Raw genomic sequence first — 20,222 nt, forward strand, 5'->3', positions numbered from 1 at the left:
AAAAATTATGTTAAGGGGGAACTATGTGTTGAGTTGGGAGTGAGACTGTTTACTGTTAAGGCTCATGTTTAATACCTGTAAAAAATGTCTGTTTGGCTGCTGACAGCACTGTCAACCAAAGAGTCAATAACACACTGAACACAGGCTGCACCACCGTCTGGTTCAGAAGTATTTTAACCAATATTGCTAACATTTAGCCAAGAGCACAGGAACATCAACAACAGAGACGAGTTGCGCTGCTCTCTGCTTCCATCACCCTTAGTTATGCAGTTAGGTAATTTTGAAAAAGATGAAGTTCGTAGGTTTGTAGGTTTGTAAGGTTTACAACCTGCCATGCCACTGTTGTCCCGCAATCTTTGTACAACGACGCAGCTTAAAAAAGGGCAGCGATTCGACAAAACATGAGTCAGCCTTCTCTGTGATGACTCGAATCACTGACTTGAATGGGACAGCATTAGATTATAAACACCCCAGCAGCCTAGTGTTGAAAGGCACTATATAAAACTGAGTTATTTCAAATTTGCATAAAAAGGATACTGATTCTGACTGGAAGAATACCACCATTATTTGAGATCATCGGCCTGTAATCACCCACATAGCCTCACGATATGAGGGTGCTACGTTCCTATTACTGTCGCAACCAAGGTAGCACAATACAAACGAAAACAAAAGCTGCCTGAGAGTTTTTCAAAAGAGGTAGTGAAAATGAAAGGCCTAACGTGTATGCAATAACATTCAAACAACTCACCAACCTGTAGCTGAACCTTAATTTCACTTATGAAAACAGCCTCACTCTTCTTCAGGCTGTTTGTAAGAATGTGGCTTATACAAAAACGATGCAAAAAAAAACAAAAACACGTTGCTTTAAATGATCACAACAGCACTGCTGTCACTTTCTAAGAATGATAGAATCATAAGGAATTGTGAATATGATGCCAAATACTGGAGAAGGTTCTAAAACAATATCAAAATGGTTTTAAGCCACATTTGACACCCCGAGAACTCTAGCAAATAACCTGATTCTCCTCAACTGGGAGTAAGACACTTATGTTTCATTTTGCCATTTACGTAACTCTCAGCTAAAGTTAGTTCAAAACAACTTCAAACACTGCCACAAAGGCCCAGTTTTATCGGTCATGTGCAGAGGCAGTCCAGAGAAGGAATGAGGAGGATACTCTTACAGGAAGAAACATCAACAAGATGAGAAGAAACAGAGGAGCTACAGTGCATTCACTCCTCTCCATTCTGCTTCTTGGAATCTCTTCTTTTTTGTCAGGCAAACACAGATCATGCTTTTGGTGTCAAAACTGTGTTTCCGTGAGAGCTAATCAGCTGCTGAGACAAGCCCCCGGAGGCGGCTTTATTTAAAATGAAACAAAAAGACTGATGCCTGTTAGTTCAAGTTTAATAATATGTGTATTACTCTCCAGGTGACAGTAATGTGCTGTGGGTCATGGCAGAGCAAAGCAGCAGAGGAAGACACAGGGAAAGGGCACGAGAAGCAGCGACGGGATCCCTTCTCTTCCTTTGAGGGGAGTGACATTTGGAACAAAGAGGCCAGTTATGTGAGCAGTTCTTTCTGGGACAGGCAGACTGACAGAGGCCAAATACTCCCGGCCCGCCAAATCAACCGCCCACGTAGGGTGGGGTCACTCCGGGATGACTCATTCATACACACACACACACACACAGAGAGAGAGAGAGGGAAACAGGAACACACACACACAAAGTATATACTGTTCATACTCCAAAACTTTCTTAAAAACATCAGTTCTGTAAAGCAGAGAAGTGCAACTGTGCAAAACTGCAAGGAAATATTTAATGGAAACGTCAAAGGAAATAAATATCACGCTCTCACACTCACACACTCACACATCTCTCTCAGCGCTCAGCTTTGTCTGCAGCACAGGTGAAAGTGTTCCTGGTGGGATTGCCTGTCTGGCCGTCTTTCTCTTGTCACTGATAGTGTGTGCGTAGGCGGCCTTTGTTTTCACTGGCTATATGGGCAACCTGCCAGACCAAATAAGACTTTTTTTTATATAGTTTGTTTCTAGGGCTCTCCTTTGTGAGATAGCACTTTATATGGCTCTTTGGAAAGGCTTTGTCAATATTTCAGCATCCATTTAGTCACAGTAAATTATGTCTAGCCAGACAAATAAACACCATTTACTGGAGTTTGTGTGGGTTCGGTATCGCTGCTGGTGGTCAGCGGCAGCTCTTGCATCTTTCCCCAGTGCATTTCCTTGTGTTTCTACCGTGCATCGTCGTCTCTGCAAGAGGGACATGATGAGATTTGGCATGTATACGTTGCTGCCGCTCGCTGAGCTGCTAACGTTAATTTGATAACTTTGATAGAGCCGGCTGTTCCCTAGCAACATAATATTTGGCCATAAATAGAAACTAATGGACAAACATCGGCCCGGCTTGGCCGCCCTCCAAACACTACCTCTGGTTTCGATGGCCATTTTTATGAATGATTACTCCTGAAATGTTGCAAGTATGATCTTTGCCATAATTGTGTTGTTAACATAAGCCAGAGGAACTCCCTGGAAAGGAAATATTAAACAGTTGAGGAAAGGAGTTGTTTGTTTTCACACCTTAGCTACAAAGTCATCAGTCTTGAGGTTTTCTTCTGGGCTGAGAAAAAAGCTTAGTTTTTCCTTCTTAAGTGGAGACAAGAATTTTTCAAATATTTGTGTTTTTTCTTCGATCTAGCACTCATACTGATATATTTAAGAACTTTTAGTGCTGAGCTTTAATCAGACTTTTAGTCTAGCTTGTTTGACATCTTACAAGTAGAAGGATGTCAGATCATACACAACTACAACAAATGTAAAGGATAACAAAATAAAATCTGAGCCTTATGATTTATTTCAATATCAGTCACTGAGTCCAGTCAACCCTTTCAATAAAATCACACATGCACAGAATAAATGGATAAAAATAAAATACATACCAATTTAACTGAGATGGAAAACTTGCACCTCCATGTTTACCAATTGCTGTAATTTGATTTTTATTATTTTTTAAACTGTGGTAGATATTTATTACTTTAATTTGCAAATGTCCATGTACCTGCAGCACAGAGACTAAAGGAACAAGAATCCATGTTGGCATTAGACCTCATCAGATACTAGTCTAAAGGTGATATTAAAAACACATCTACGGGTCACAACATTGAACCGGGTGACATGTTCTTTCATTACACTGTACTAGTACACTGTGCTTTTGTTTAGAGTCGATACATTCACCTTCCTGCTGCTGTGAATCCTCACTAGAGTGTGAAATCTGTATTCATCCGCAGCTGAAAATAGTTTCCAATAAATGCACCATTTTTTTCATGTTTTAGAATTGTTTGCTAAAAAACTACAGTGCCCAGCTGTTTTAGACTAATATTTACTCTTTTTTTGACTATATATTTGAGACTGGTTTTTATATCCTCGGTTGGAACAAATGGGCTGGGCTGCCACAGACAGAGAAGGGAAGTTGGAAAGCTCTGGGAAACAAAGTAATGTATTTTTAGTTTCGGTCTTTTCATGGGATTTGTTGACAGTTACTAAAATATACAATATTGGCGGTCCTATCCTTTAAAGGAAAATATTAAGAGTACCTTGGCATGGCTTGGTTCAAACACTTTTTGAGGAAAATTATTGTTCCATGTGACTTAATCCATAGCTGTGAAACTGACTGAGATCTGAAAGGTATAACGTGGCGCTGACACTGTCGGGAATTGGAGTCCGATTTCCTGCCAGGCCACACTTTGCAGTCATAGCATTGTAAAACCCCTTTGGATGAAAGTTGCCACCAAAGGACCTAATGTTATGTTATAATAAAGTGAGATCAAATAAACGGCAGGAGCAGAGGAATTGCTCTGGGATTGCACGTGTTTGGTTAACGCCAAACAGATGTAGGCATACTGTATGATTACTGCATTATAGCATGGATTGTATACCCACTCAGACAGGAAAGAGATGGCAGCTGTTAGCCATCAGCGTGGAGGCGCAGGCCCCAAACTATAGGCCGCAGCCGTGCCTACTCAAACACACATGAACGTATGCACATGTTGGCGAATGTACACTCCGCGCAGCCGGATGTGCAGACACAGAGGAGCGTGTGGAGGCACTAACACACACAAACACGCTCTCGGACTAATCCCTTTTATCTGGGTAATCTTGATGTTTAACGTCAGGGCCCACCGTACGCCTACCGCCATCTTAAAAAGTACAGACCTTCTGCCAAATAACATAAACATCCTGAAATGACCGCTGCTCTGCGTCATAATTTTCTTCTCATAACAGAGCCTACTGCCTGGTTATTTCAAGGCTCTGGGTGACCCTGAAACCAGAAGTTTCCTCACTCCTCCTCTGTTGTTATTTAAGGAAAACTTCAGTGTTTCCCTTTCTGCTCTCTCTCTCTCTCTCTCTCTCTCTCTCTCTCTCTAACTGGGTGTGGTTTTCAAGAGGCAAACTTGTGTGAATGATGTGGACGCTCTATAGTCATAGCTTTGACTGAGTCCACACCCTTCAGCTAAAAGAAGAGTTTGGAGGAGGTGGAGCAAAACGATTGGAGCAGGGTTTGAGCTTGGACTTGAGTTTGAGTCTTTTGCAGACAACAAGTACGTACGCTGTGACCTGTGTCGTGTTCGTGCTGCACTCTGTGACTTTTGGATCTCTTCAGTTTGAGCATGTAGAGGCATCAGGGTTTTTTTTCTTTTTCTTTTTTTTAACTGTCTCCACTGAAAGACGTGTGAGTATGAAAACTATTTCTGCTTCACTAAAGTTTCAGAGGTGAGTGAAGTTTGCAGGTGGTGGCTGTTGCAAAGGTGAAAATGAAAGAGCTGAGGGAGTTTGAGCATTTATGACACGTTTTGGGGAGATGTGCCTTTTTGTCTTTGTTTGTACTATGTAGCTATTCACTGAAATAGCTTTAAAAAGTTAACAAAGTGGAATTAAAGTAGTGCCAGACTGTCACTTGAAGATTTTAAAGAATTTAAAATAAACATATTTATGAGTCTTTTAAGCCTAGTTTTTTTCAAAATGAATTCATTCAGAAGTCATTTACTGTTTTTTTTTTTACCTGCACAACCTTCACGTCTGCATATTTATAGATTTATTTTGTGTTTTTGTTTGTTGGATGCTAATTTAATCAGGAAATACATGCCTGTGACATGACGTGAGGGACTGAGACTTGATTTTGCATCAGGCTGTAGAAATCAAAACGTTATCAGGCAAAAAAATGTTTTTTAAATTGGTATGAAAATTTGTAAATATTATCATGACTCATAAACTTAGTTTGTTGTCAGACTATTTGCTTAAATCTGCAGTTTGTGTTCTGATATGAACTCATGATATGAAAGCGTATGAGCAAGGGCCCATTTCGATGTTTGTGACAACAGTTGATGAGTAAATATTAATCAGATCTGTGGTGTACGTGGCGGGTTTCAGAATTCATTTTAATGCTGCTAAACTTCTGTGGGTATGAACAGCGTTTTCATCCAGACTCATAATGCACTTTGAGTCCTCTGACTCTACCATTTGTAAACTTTTTTCCCTTTTTTTTTGTCCAAATTTGAAATATTTCCATTGTCTGTACTGATGGGAGTATAACTGGCTTCTCCATTCATCATTTCTTTGGCCTTCCTCAGCCCTCCTCGTCAATAAACGAGTCATTTTTCCAAAACTACGATTTTCAAATTACAATTTTCATCAGGATAAGTTTCACATTTGATGTCACTGGAGGCCAATCGTGTTTAACTGTAACTTTAACTGGAGGGTGGACGTTCTGTCAAGAGGGGATTTGGTTAATTCAGATGAACATGCAAGCAGAACTCTGACAGGCGGACTATGAATATGAAACTTGGGGCCATGTGGCTTCTCTGCTCATGCTCTTATTCTCCCTCGCTCTCTCTTCCTTCCTTCCCTCCATACGTTGAAAGTTGGCACAGACGAAGGAAGTAGCCAGTCTTTTCCACCTGACATCACTTTGCGATTACACACACTTACACACAATGGTCCCCCCTGACTCCCCCTGCCCGATTCACTGCCTGCCCATTTGGCTTTACAAGTCTATCTGGGTTTCCTCAGTGAGCAGTAAAAATCAAACTGATACTGTCCAGAAAACTGGAGAAAAACACACCAAACTCTGACTGAAAAAACACACCTGCCTCGGCCTATATGTCAGGGGGGCGTGTGTGGAAACAGTCCAGAGTTGGTTTTAACTTCTCTAACAAAGTGAGGCGCTGAACAAAGGACTGGGAGCAGCAGCATGTCACCATGACAAATTGCTACTGACATGAAAATACGTTGTAATATGAAGTCTGTATTCAAAGTGTCTGCAACTTTTCTTTGTTATGATATACCTTTTTTGGCGATGTGTGTCATATTTCCCACATATTGCATAAATATTTTACGTTTTAATTTTAAAAAGCATGAAATGTCCTTTCAATTTTTTTCTGCCAGCAGGGAATTTTTGCCCCATTGTGTCGGAGACCGCAAATAAATTCAAATGAAGTACACTGCTCTACCTACAGTTCAGAGTTTTAGCTTTTTGTTGCATTTCTATGAGAAACGGGGAAAAAGTGAGAATATTTGGATTTTTCTCTGCAGGATAGTGGTCTGTAAAACTGCTTTACATCAGCTTTGGATCTAATAAAATACGACACATCAGTGGAGGTGTACTGAGACAATGTCCAGGCCTTGCTGATTGAATTTTATTGAGCCTGGTATTTAATAAGCACAGTGGAAACCAGGAAAATACTCCTAAATCAAATATGTCATGAGGCTGTTTTCCGAATTATGTTGTTTATAAACACCAGCTTGAAAAAATATGGAAGTAGTCCGACTTTTAGACAAAAGGCCGTTGTGGATTTTCACGACTGGAATCCAACAAGGAGATAAAAATCAGGAAGAAATACAGATTTAGTAATCACTCAGTGCTTAATATTTTGGATTTATAGCATATCTTAATCTGTCACATCTTGTTAAAATTGAATATAAAAAGCAAAACAAATAAAAAACAAATAACTGGCAATAATAGTTTTCCTATTTTTTAAATGTGCAACAATAAAAAGTAAAAACAGCATCATCTATTCAAGAAATTCAATTACGAAAAAAGAGAAGCGCATTTACGTCAGCAAGGTGCTCTGAGGACAAGTCAGGGAAGGAAGGAATGGAGGGCGAGGAAGAGGACAGAGCAACACTGACACAGACTGGGAGAAGTGACAGAGAGACAAGCAGAGAGAAAGAAAGCTTGGAGTCAAAGATCCAAGGCTGAAAGTAAAGCAAAGCAGAGAAGGGAAAAAAATGGAAGAAAACAAAGATGAAAGGCTAATTCTAGGCGGCAGTCGAGTGTTGGAAGAGTGTGAGAGGATTTGTTCTCCTCAGTCTTGTTTACAGGAAGTTCTTTTAAAGTTCCACAGATGGCTGCATTCACAGAAAGGGCTTTTTATTGCATTTTTCCGAGCCCCATAAACTCCCTATACCTTCATTTATGTGTGGGAAAGTATGATTGCTGCTGCTGCTGCTGCTGTTTGGCCCAAGGTCGGTCTCATCTTGGGTTTTTGTCAGACTGGATTGCACACTTGCTGCAGGTTGACTGCCGGGAGCCATCACCCTCTGAAGAATTAATTCTGACTTTGGCACTGTCTGGATATGTTCTGTGCCTGTGTGTGTGTGCATGTGCGGGGGATTATGCAAGGCATTCATACGCCTAACTGTATGTGTTTATGAGTTTTCTGTCAGGTTTTTTCTTCAGTCAGTGTTCTCAACAACAAGCATGCAAAGGAAAAATTAATTCCGTCCTCTGACCGACTCACACACTGAACTACTTACAGCGAACACACACCCACTGAGGATGTAACAATACGTTTCAGCTCTAGTTCATGAGGATTATTCTGGGTACAACTGTATGATGTAATTACTGTCATGTCCAAATACTTTTAAACATGCCTGAGTACAGTAAATCAAGCATGTGACATCCTGTCTTAATATATTAAAATATATTTGTCATATAAATTCTTTAAATTATTAACAAAATAGTTATTAGAATGTAATAACTTTTTTCCTGTGACTAGGGGAAAAACAGTTTTGATAAAACTCAGACATGACACTTTGGTCCCTTTTAGGTAAAAATCATTACCACTGAAACAATTGATTAATTAATTAATAATCATTAAGCATCTATAGGTGCAATATTTGCTGGTTAAAGAGTCTGAAATGTTTTGAGATTTGCTGCTCTTTAAGATGAATATTTGATGAATATAGATGAATATTGCTCTTCTAACTTTAAGATGAATATTTTGGGGCTTTGGACTGCTGGCCAGACCAAATAAGCAATTACAATTTTTCACATTTTCACTAATTTTGTAGACTTAACAATTAATTTATTATTTGAAGAAAAAATGCATATATGGGTTAAAAATACAGATTAATTGTTAAGAAAAAATAATGGTTAGTTGCAGCTTTAATTACCATGTAGAATGAGGTACATATAACATATACAGTAAGTATGAAACCAGCCCTGTTCACTATTTTGGAACATCTCTTTATGCTTCATAGGCTGCTGCGGCTTCATAGTTAAAGCGTCTGTTTCCATGCACCCAAAGCATTAATTTGGTCTTCCAGTCCAGGCTTGATCCAAGACTTTAAGTCCACAGAGGGCCCTTAAAAGGCTGCAAAAGCATATGTTACCCTGGTACCATGTTGAGAGGTAAATAAAGTTAAGGATTCCTTAAGGGTTGTTTTGCCTCCAGATTCGCTGGGACGTGGGTCTGTAAGAGATTTAGTGGGCGAGGAGTTCCTACAGAAGTGATTTGGCTGCAGTGGCCAAACCTCAGCTAAATTATTTTTGTTGATTTATTTCACAGGCAAATGTAAACCATCCTATGGTTTGTAATTAGGCTTATTTTTAGTTTGTTTGTTTTTTTTGTTTTGTTTTTTTTTTAGTTTTACACATATGTTGACAATTGAGGCTTTATCTGGAAAAAGATAAATGTTCCAGGTTATGTTTAGACATTTGGAGGCTGAAAACCTTCAGACGAGCGCCAGTGGAGCTGTTATGTATCTAATTATGAAATCATTATGTTCCAGTTGGAGAATAAACATCATGGAATACTAATCTCTCAACTTTTGATTTAAATAACTAATAATAAGCACAGGGAAGAAAAAAATGCACTTTTTCCTACTAAACAAAAGATCAAAGAACATTTTAGAAAAGTTTATTCTAATGAGAAACTTCAGAGTTATTGCTTTGTCAGTGTTTGACAGATGGATGTAAATGTACTACTGTGAAAAGGGAAAAAAACCCTACATTGTATGATTCATGAAACAGGACATATTAATCATGACTGAAACCAGCTATGGGCTGTCTGTTGTTTTATGTCTTTGGCCACAAGTGCGTGTACTGTATGTATCACACTGTGTTGTGAGGTACTTCTACAGTTGCCCAAAGGTACATGGAAAGTTTTTCACACCGTCTTTTTCAGATCATCATCTTTAACATCCTTAACTCTTGGCTGTTTGACAGATTGTCTGCTTGGTCCAGTTCTGCCGTGAGGCCGTAAGCAGATAAGAACTCGTTTTCACCTATCATTAATTTATTTCCTCTGTGGCAGCAAAACACGTTACACCAGCCCTCAGCAACCCCTGCAAGTCAAACCGGACTAACAGAGCACTTTAAAGGACTTGAAAACAACACTACCCAAGCAACATTAAGGATACCACCAACCCGTAATTGTGAACACGTAATTGTCCAGTCCTCGAATAAAAGACGACTACCACTTTTTCAAACCAAATCTCCAGAAAAGAGCAACCTCTTAAATTAATGCCAGTGCAGCACTAGCTAAGTAATGGATAATTGGTTAAAATAGCTGAACATTATTGATAAACAGCTGAAACATGTTTGGTTGTGTCGATGGAGAGGCACTTGAGTTCATTTGACATCAGACAAAGTTGTTGGAAACCACTACAGGATGTGTTTGACCAGAAAACCAGGAAAACAACAGAAGTCTGTTGAATTCAGATTTGTTCTGACATTTTGTCATCTTCAGCTGGTTTTCACAAACTGGCCACAAACAATATTCTGATTCAGTTTGATTCATTTGACTGAAAAAGAGTCCTGGCTAGTATTTCTAAACACTGCGTGGTGATTTTTCCTAACATTTGGCTGTGGAAGAGTAGCTACAGGCTATCTGAAGTTAAATCTCTCTCCATCTCTAAAGCGCCTCTGTTTAGTCCTGTTAAAGTTCTCACTGTCTGCTCATACGTCATGTCTTCTCAGTCTGACTTCCCCCTATTCCCTCTTCCTGTGTCTGCCTCTTTTTCTCCTGTCTCCCCCCAACCTTGGGCACAAAGCCAACTGTAAGCGCAGCTCAGAAAAACCCCCTCTATAGGTTCACGACTATGCACTGCCTCCTTTGTCCACACTGACACGGACACTGTGGCGCCACTACTTGTGGCTCTGGACTGAAGCCACCTTAAGATGTTAACGAGAGATCGACTTACAGAGTCCCAATCCAACCCTTTGAACATTATGAGTAGAGTGGCAAAACTGATTCAAGCATCCAGTAGCTGCAGTTGCAGTTAGTGCAGGTGACTGAACGCCGCAGGTCAAACTAGGACAAACCAACCATGTGCAAGCCCCAGACAGACCCCGGCCAATCATGTGTGCCCTTGGCCTGGTCCCAAAAAAAGTGTCTAGCCAAAATACAGCACAGCTGAGGCTGTTAAAATCACGGGGTAATCACAAGAGAAGGGCCCCGGCTGTTAGCTAGTAGAGAGTGAAAAGGTAAGCCGAGGAGGAGCTGGGATTGTTTGGCAGACATAGAGGGCTCCCGTACATGAGACCCATCTGCGTGCTGAGTGTCGGGTTAATGCATCCCCAGATTGAGGTGGCAGCTGCTGATGTTTGTAATGGAAGCGATTTAAGGCCAGTCATTGCAATACTCTGTTTCAAACATACCTTCCCACCTGATAAAAGGGTAGTGAGTGAAAGCAATTTTCTGCAAACTTAATACCTGTCATTCTAAAGAACATGCCAGCGCTTGTGGATATAGGGATTCAGTTATTATTTTCTACTACGTTAGCCCAGCAGATGAGTTTCAGGTGTTGCTGCAAACGCCACGTTTTCAAAGTACTTAGTGAAGTGAAAAAGGAGGTGGGCGCTGTGGATTTCCTTCTCTCTGTATCGCCTGTCTCAGAAAGATGCTTGTAATTGTCATGAAAGGCGTCCCTTCAAGCTCTGAAGGCTGGTGAGCGATTAATTAACTGAGCAGTTTTCTCTCCTGATTAAACAAAAGCCAGGAGCACTCACTGCAATTTGTCATGAGGTGAAGGTTACATATACATAACAGTGTAATTTATTGCTCATTAGTCTGTTTTTATATCTTTTACATCTTTCATTTAAAAAAATGTGTTGGGATGGGCAGCATTTGCCGCTTCACTCAGTTGTTGCATGAAGAATGAAGGATGGAAAATGAGAGAGAACAGAAAGGAGAAAAAAAGCAAAGTGTGTGGAGGGCATTAGTCATGTATGTACTTCCTGCTGTTATTGAGTAGCTCAGGCGGTCTGGAGCCTGGCCAGGCCAATTGTTGCTCATTTAGCTGTCAAACAGCTATAGCCAAGAGGCAGCCACAGGCGAGGAGTGAACAAGTTTTATACTAGTTGAAATCTAAGACTTTATTTTAATGTTGTCATGTGAGTGTGTTTTTTGGAGACATGTGATCAGCCCTTTGAGGTTAAAATCAGGAATAATTTGGATTTTTTTTTTCCCACCCTTGCTTCAAATTGCTGTGTGTTGTGACACACTTTAGGTGTGTCCAAAAAATCCTGCAGATGGATCTACTGGCTCAACAGTCCCTGTGTGCAGGTTTGTCACTCATGCCAGCATTAATGCAGCACAGTGGTACTGCATTAGTGCACATCACTATCCAAAAATACCACTCCAGGTTTGGCGCTTAACAGACGGAGAGAGTACGAGGGAGATGGTAACATAGATGAAGACAGGCAGGCAACACTGAGCTATTGAGTTACCGTGACTGGCTGTCAAAGCCAAGCCCAGAAACAGACTAGCCCAGGGCTATTATTGTCAGCCAGCTATGAAAATTTCAGATAGACTAATAGACTTCTCCACTGAAAATACAAGAGTCAGAGTCATTTGACAAATGTTAAGTCCAATATTTGCTCTCTCTACAGCTCTGGTTTGAAAGAAATATCTCTGTTGTCTCTAGAGCAACAAAATGCAAAACGAAGTTAGCTAGCTGCTAACTGTGTGTGTCTGTCTGATGCTGGGCAGGTGGCGTAGAGTGAGTCTTTAGCCTGCTGCATCTAGAAAGTTCGCTTCAGGAAAAGCAAAACAATGAGTTGAAACACTAAAAAAAGCCAAAAGGAGCTGCAGAGCCATTGTTAATATGAAAGTACTGATTATGGCAGCTTAAAGGCTTGATCATTGTTCTTTGATTTCTGTGCTATTCTGTGCTTTTTGTTTGTTTGAAGTGTGGTGCATTTTTCAGTTTGACTGCAGGTTTGAAATGAGTAACGCAGAGTCAGCAGAAGACTTCAGTTATTAAAGAGGGAGATGACAGGTGGTTACGGTTACACAGCTGGATCAAAGCAGGATTGTTGCTGATACATTGCACATAAATAATGATGACTTGGGGCTTCTCAGAGCATCAGCTGTCCAAGACACACAGTAATAATATGATAAAGTTAATATTATTATTTGTAGGGGTGTTGGACCACCTGGCTGCAATTATTTACCAATTTACCAAGGCCAGAAAATTGGTTTTTATGTGATGTGTTGGTTGTAAAGGTGATGATTAGTGTGTGTGTTTGTGCCGAGCAGACTCAAATAGATCACTTCCCACCACCCACCTCACACTCTGCATAGATTAAAGCAGACTCTGTTTGAATGAATCTGCATCAGCGAGCTCTGGCCAGCAGCAGCAGCAGCAGTAGAAACATTTAAACCAAGAATATCAGTGTCGGGGTGAAAGGAAGCCTGCTGTTTATTCTGGACCAGTCACTCATATTTCCTGTCCTATCAAAGACTGTGTTGAGATAAATATTTGCAAAAGCCAGACACGTGCAACCCCTTCACTCCTATTTCTCTGCTTGTCATCTCACCAAGAATCCAGTTTGATTAAGCAATGAAAACAGCCTGTTTCAAAACCTGCTTCTACATGACAAAGAACTGCTTGCCTAAGTGTGCCTAGTCATTTGAGTATACTGAATAATGGGTGTCTTTATAACTGACACCATTGCTACTCAACTGCTTGAGCTCCTCTACAGTACTTCTCCCTTTTTCTTTTTTTCCCCCTCCTTTCTTTACCAGCTCTCTCAAGTGCTTCGTGACAGGAAGCCTGTGGTGACCGATGCAGGAACACCACATGTAGCTTTATTCCGAAATGGGAAATGTATAATTGCCAGTGTAGCTAGAGGCTGCAAATAGTTACTGAGCACTACATTATGATATATGAAAAGAATCTCAAGAATAAAGCTTCCAATAATTGAGATAGATTAAAAAATGTCACACTGCAGGATATCATTATCATCCATATGGGTTATAGTGTAATAGTTGCCTTCAGCTCTTAAGACCTGCAGCTCTCAAGACAAATCTGAAGGGTCACTAGATGACTAACAGGACAAGACAAGGCTTATTTCTGCTGCACAGCAAATTATCTTTAGATGTTTGATGCTCACCGCCGCAGTCTTTTTTTTTTTCTTGTGAATCATCCAAATAAAACAAGGGGAAAATATCACTCAAATGCAACTTGTGACGAGACATTGCTTCAGTTTAAGGAGACCAAAACACTAGGGACCACTAAAATAGGTTATTATAGAGAGAAGTTGGAAACAGTGAGGGTTATTTTCAAAATTAAAAATACTTTAATGACTAGAGAAGAATTATGGAAATGACCATTAATAATGGAAAATCTTTTTTCGCTACTGTCCGTCTTTGTTAAAAATCCTAAAACAACGGACAGTATGTTTAAGATCTGATTTGAACAGACAGATTTGAGAGGAATTCAGATCTGTTGCATGTACTGTGTGCCAGAAGAATACTGCAGCCACTTTGGTGATGTTGGCTGAAATTCCTCCTGCTGCTTCAATATAACCCTGCCTGGTTGCGGTGTGTGAGAGCATTGAAATGTGAGGCCTGACTCCCTGACAACCGAGCCAACACAGTCCTCCACCACTTCAAAACAGATCACACACAACCTCACAAACACTCGTCGACACACTCGCCTTTGGGCCAACAATCAATGACAGCCTATAGATTTAAAAAACAGTTCTGTTTGTCCAGGTGCGTCAGTGAAAGAAAACCCATGCGTGGTGAGTGGGTGTGCATGTGTTAGCATTTAAAAATGTGTGTTTTTCCCATAATTACATAGTGATGAGGGAGTAAATGTGCTGTGCCACGCTGATGTGTGCTCAGATAGACACCTGCAGTCTGCGCTCTTTCTCTCTCTGTCCTCACCCGCAACCTTTGCTCACCAGGACATGCATCTTCATTTTTCTTTAGTCATTTTCTGTATTTCTACTTCTCTCCCTGCCCTCCCTCTTCTCCATTCCCTCCACCTCCTCCGCCGCAGCCTCTTCTGTGTCTCTGTCTTCCCAAACAGGTTACTGAATGGTTGGTTTAGCTGGAGGGATTCCTGGCAGAGTGATTTGGTTGTGATGTAATATAAATCACATTGCCAGGGATTTCCAACCAGCTACAGCTGAAACCCACGCTATCCTCGTACACCTGACGGCTGCTCCGCAACGCCCACGTTAGCAGAAGTCATTGCCCTGAATCCTGCTCCGAGTGTTTAATGATAAATACTTTGCAAAATTAATTCAGCCTTATAATCTCCTCATGTTTTAAAGCAAAAGGTCCAAATTTTGGAAAGCGGCCTAATTAGCAGCTTTCATGCTGAAAGTTATATGAGAGGATTAATTCCACTCTCCTATCTGCATGGTAAATATCAAGCTAATGCCGCATCTATTGAGCTTAGCATAAAGACTTGAAACGGGTACACAGCTATCTGGATATCGCTAAAGACAAGTGAGCTTTAGAGGTGCTGGTAGGAGGATTTTGTTATCTTTGGACAGAGTCAGGCTAGCTTTTTCCCTCGGTTTCCAGTCTCTTTGCTAAACTAAGCTAAGCTAGCATAGCTGCTCATTGCAACTCTTGGCAAGAAGATGAATAGGCGTATTTCCTGAAATGTTTAACTACTATGTTAAATTGTATTCCTGTCTGTTCTTGCTCAGTATCTGCATTAGAAAATGCACAGAGAGGAGAATAAACAGTGCTGTCCAGATGTCTTCACTGTGTTTTTGTGCAGAGTTTTGTGGAGGTGCAGGACTTAGCTCGCTCCGTGAACAGTTCAGTGAAAGCCTGTGTTCACAGTGGCTAAGTTCCGCTCCTCACAAGCCTTTCCAGCTCTTAACTTCCACTGTTGTAACAGCTGTAAGAAGTCAACTTGGATCAAATGTCTTCATGAAATCATGTCCTGCCACAACACACTGCAGAGCATTTTAAGAGGCTTCATTTCAAGGAGATGAACATAATAAATATTGTTGGGTTTTGTGGCTCATCTTCCCACTTCCCACTCCCAATAATGAGGGTGTTTTGCTATATATACACAGTCACATTGGTTGTATAACTGACATACTATTGAAGATGTTTCCTCACAAACCACTTATGTCATAGTAACAAGCATTAGACATTTCTATTGTGTTATAGATAAACCAATAGCTTCAAAGATTCAGGAATGCACTTGTTTTCTTCTCTAACAATCCCTTTTGTCATGTCTTGACAGGAGATGGAGGAAACACATTATTTGGTGCATTCTCAGTGAAGATGAGGATCCTGAAACAAGAGAGATGGGTAAGAGAAGAGGGTGGGAGGGAGGAGGGCAGGGAGAGCTTACTCATACAGGAAGGAAGTACAGGAAATGTCCCATCGGGAAAACAAGTAGCAATGTAATTGTGAACCCTGAACTCATTTACTGTCTGGGTGGTCATGAAGGGAAAGCACTGATTTTGTGTGTGTGTGTGTGTGTGTGTGTGTGTGTGTGTGTGTGTGCTACAAGTAAACATACAGCTACTCATGTATTTAGGGAAAAAAAAGACTTTTCTAAATGGTGCTTGACCACACAGTGCTGCTAACATTGTTTGTTGTGTGAATCTTGAGATTTAAGGATTTTTAAAATGCTCATTCAACAATAACTACACAATATCAAAAACACTGTACATGTTTAATCTTTTAATTAGATTTATGTTAATAATTAGTTTTTCTTCTCTTTCCTTCCCTCCACCATTTTCATTCTATTTTATTTCCATGTCAATTATATGATCTTGAATATTGTAACTTCTTATTTTGCTTTAATGTTTAAATCTTATGAACCACTTTACTTCATGTTATAAAAGTCCTACAGCAATAAACATTCAAAGGCAACACAGCAGCATCTTTTGTAACTGGGTGAATCAACCCTATAAATTGAATCTTAAAGGCCCCTTCATTTGATTTTTGTATTAAACTGTGACAGAAAGTACAGCTCAATAATTCAAATGAGTAAAAAAAGAGTATGGCACATATCAGTGTTATCTGTTTACTTTAACATCCAGACTTCCTGTGGAGAGCATACCTGTTGTTTGCTTCCCCTTGTGGTGATAACAGGTTGGTGCAGGTTCCTGGGCTCAACCTCCTGTGCCTACTGAGCTGATTACAGTTAGATGTAATACAAGCACTGGCTCAGTTCAGCAGGAACCGGAGTTAGGCCCTTTAGAAACAACGGCGAATCGGCATTCAACTGGAACTAATCTCCTGTCCAATTAAAATACCAGAGTATATGTACAATTATAATCTATATGTGTAATCAGTGTTTGCCGTGTATATTGTGATATATGTGTAGCAGTGCTGTGTAAGTGTTTTCTCCTACTGAAGCCATCATTATTTCTTTACTGCTCTGAAAGGCAATTAGACTTTTTCTTCCACAAAGCCTCTCAGAGTAACAGCCAAAGCGTAATCATCCTTAATCAGAGCCGAGGAAGCACAGAACTCACATAAATGTACCCACACACATCCTCTCTGAATTTAAAGCTTTCACTGTAAAGCTCATGATGGAGGAAATCTGCTTCTGTTGGTTTGGTATTACTAAAAGATCACAGGAGCAGAGTTTTTCCAGTTGTATTCTCCACATCAAGCTAAGCAAAGGTTCCCGGGAAACTCCTTTGGGTGCGATTTAAGTGTCGCAGTTCATTCCAGTAACTCTTTGAGGTGCCTTCATTCAGTTCCTTCTGGTGCTTCTAGCAACATACGTCAGCCACGACCTTGAATATGATCTAATGAGAATATTAGTTTAAGGTTAAAACTACTTAGAAAATAGATTGTTGCAGATGAATTATGTTCATGAAACAGTTCTTAACCCTCCCGTTGCCCTTTGTATTGCCCTTCGTATTCTGTATACTGTTTCCTTCTTACTATTATTCAAAAACAGAAGATAACCGCTTCAGAATTACAAATTTCATGCACAACAACAAATCCTACTACACACACACACACACACACACACACACACACACACACACACACACACACACAAAGGCACATTGTCGGCCACTAGGTCACTTTGACCCAGAGGACAACACGAGGGTTAAACATTACTACTGTTTACTTATAACCAGTGGTGCAAATTAACTACTGTAAGTACATGTACTTCTGAGAATACTTCTTGTAATACTTCTAACTTCTGACTTCTAATGCTGCTAATTTGTTTTTGCATTGTTGTACCAGTGCTTTTATTTAAGGATCTTAACACATCTTCCACCAGTGCTTATAAATGCTACTGTTTTGCCACTTAAGTGTACATCATTGATTATCCACTCACTGAGCACTTCAAGGGTTAATTTAACTGAAATCCTCTTGAGTTTTTCTAGTATTTGAACATCACTCAAGATGGTGACGGGAGATTCCTTCAGGGGGAAGTGCTGAGGGGAAGTCGGTGTGGGTTTGTACTGGAACACACATATGCAGCGGGTTACTTCTGCTGGGGACGAGGACAAGGCTGTCAAACCAAACGCAAAAAAATGCTGAGTCACTGACACATTTTTTCAGCGCATTCCTGTTTTACTCGCATAAGTAGATGATACACACACCATGTGCAGCATGAGTTGTAGTCAGAGAGACAGCGACCAGGGGCTTTCTGTTAGCAGGAGAAAGATCTTTTTTTCCTCCCAAATGTACAGTACATATATTTCTTAAAACTGTTTGTTACTCTCACATTAAGTGGGGATATCTAATGATGGATGACATGATTAAAATGAGCCACATTGTGCTTCTGAAATTCAATTCTGAAATTGAATGTATAGGTCAATCACTACAGCATATATGCCAGGTGGGTGTTACGTCTCAGCTGAAGGACATAATTATTTTAGAGCTAAAACAATCAGATGACTGATTAATTAATAGACAATAATACTAATAATTAATTAATTAACTGATTTTTTCCATGTTTTTTCCAGTTAAAGGCTTTTTTAGAGAGTTTATCTTCATCTGATTCGATTGAAAGCAAACATAAGCTCTTGGACAAGAAATGTGTCCTTTTTTGACTGCTGTTGCTGCTTAATGAGAAAAGTGCAGCTGATCCAACAAGTCCTCTGAATTGCAAATGTAATACACATACACTGTCACTGTTAGACTGCGTTTTTGAAAGTTAATTTTAGTTTCCTATCACTTTTTTTTTTAAATAACTCTGCCTCTGAAGATGTAAGAAGTCAAATCTGGAAGATAAAGTTCAGCCTTGACGTGGCCGAAAAAAAAAGTCTGAATATTCAGTAACTGGTGGTACATTTCATTTCTACTCAAACCACATCTAATCTACTTGGAAAAAGTGCTTTAGTCTTATGTAAGTAGGATATTTTCAGCTGGATTTGTCTCTGCCTTCTTCACACCTTCATTGTCTGCTGCAAGCATATAACAATAAAGCACAAAAATTAGATACTAAGATCTGTTTATCATTTATAAAATGAATCATTATGTAAGAGCTTCTTTGGACACAGCAGTTAGTGATAGAGACTGCACCTCGTTCAATAAATCCTGTACTGTAGCTCAGTGCTTAGACAAAGATTTCATTCACCAATTTGCTGCATATTGTATTCGAACAATAATCAGTAATAATCAGTAACTATGAGTTATGTTGGGGAAAAATTTGATTTGGGGGATGGAAACATAATAAAAGTGACATTAAAGAAATGCAATGTTTGAAAGCTGTGATTTTGCTCCTGCAAAAGATAGAGGATATGAGAGATTTGTTTTTAGGTCCTCATCCTTGTTCTTTCTCTCTGTCTGGATTCTGCAGCCATGAGTCATGTACCTGTCTTTGTCACATGGCCTGTTGTATCAGCACACAAAAGCTCCAGGTTAATGTGCGCACAACACACCTGCATTCACACAAACACCACTCTTACATAACCCTCAGTTTTTCACAGATAGCATGAGCCCACTCCGACAGGCTGAGACAGTCCTGCGATTCATGACAGCTACACTGAGTACAGGCTGCAGTCTCACTCTGACTTTTTAAAAATCACAAAATTAATACATAATCGGTGTGACTTTTTCTACATATTGAAAGTAAGACAGCTGTAATGTTATTCTGAAGGAGAAGCCAGTTTGCGTGACAACAGATCATCTTCCCTATGTGAGAGAAACCACAGCAACAGCTGTGCGCGCGTGTATGTCTGCAAATGTGCGTTTGTGTGCATTTGTTGAGAGAAACTGGTGTTCAATATGAAAATAAATCATTTAAAAGTGTGTGTCTGGCTTGTTTGTGACAGCCTCAAACCCAAACCCAGCACGAGGTCTCAAATTTCGATAATTAAAGTAGACTCACACGCATTTCATCCATTTCCCATATGTGATTAAAGTGGGCCAGAACTGTCAAATATAAAACATGTTGTGACTGTTTTTAAATTTAACAAATATAGATTAAGACAAACCTGATAAGACTGAGGTTGTTCTCAAGCAGTTTTGGGATTTAGATTGAAATCTTTAACTATATAATCTGTCACATGTGATAAAAGGATCCAGACTCAGTATTTAATGTGAGACTGAGGACGTTTTAAACAGCCGATCTGGAACGAATCTGTTTTAAAGGTAAGAGCTAAACATTTGTGGCATTTGGAAATCCTTTTATGAGTGTTCTCTTAGTCAGCCGGGATGAGAGATGAGATAAACAAAGTCT

At 39.9% G+C, this 20,222-nt stretch overlaps 1 long non-coding RNA gene across 1 annotated transcript; it reads left to right on the forward strand.

The window, feature by feature from the left end:
• Window positions 1–4,352: 4,352 nt before the first annotated feature.
• LOC108883313 (uncharacterized) lies at window positions 4,353–19,792 on the forward strand. Its single transcript, XR_007813022.1, has 2 exons — window positions 4,353–4,746; window positions 15,801–19,792. It is a non-coding gene; the product is annotated as an uncharacterized LOC108883313 (long non-coding RNA).
• The last annotated feature ends 430 nt before the right edge of the window (window positions 19,793–20,222 follow it).

Source organism: Lates calcarifer, linkage group LG4 (assembly GCF_001640805.2).
Source record: "Lates calcarifer isolate ASB-BC8 linkage group LG4, TLL_Latcal_v3, whole genome shotgun sequence".
In the NCBI taxonomy this organism is placed as follows: Eukaryota; Metazoa; Chordata; class Actinopteri; family Centropomidae; genus Lates; species Lates calcarifer.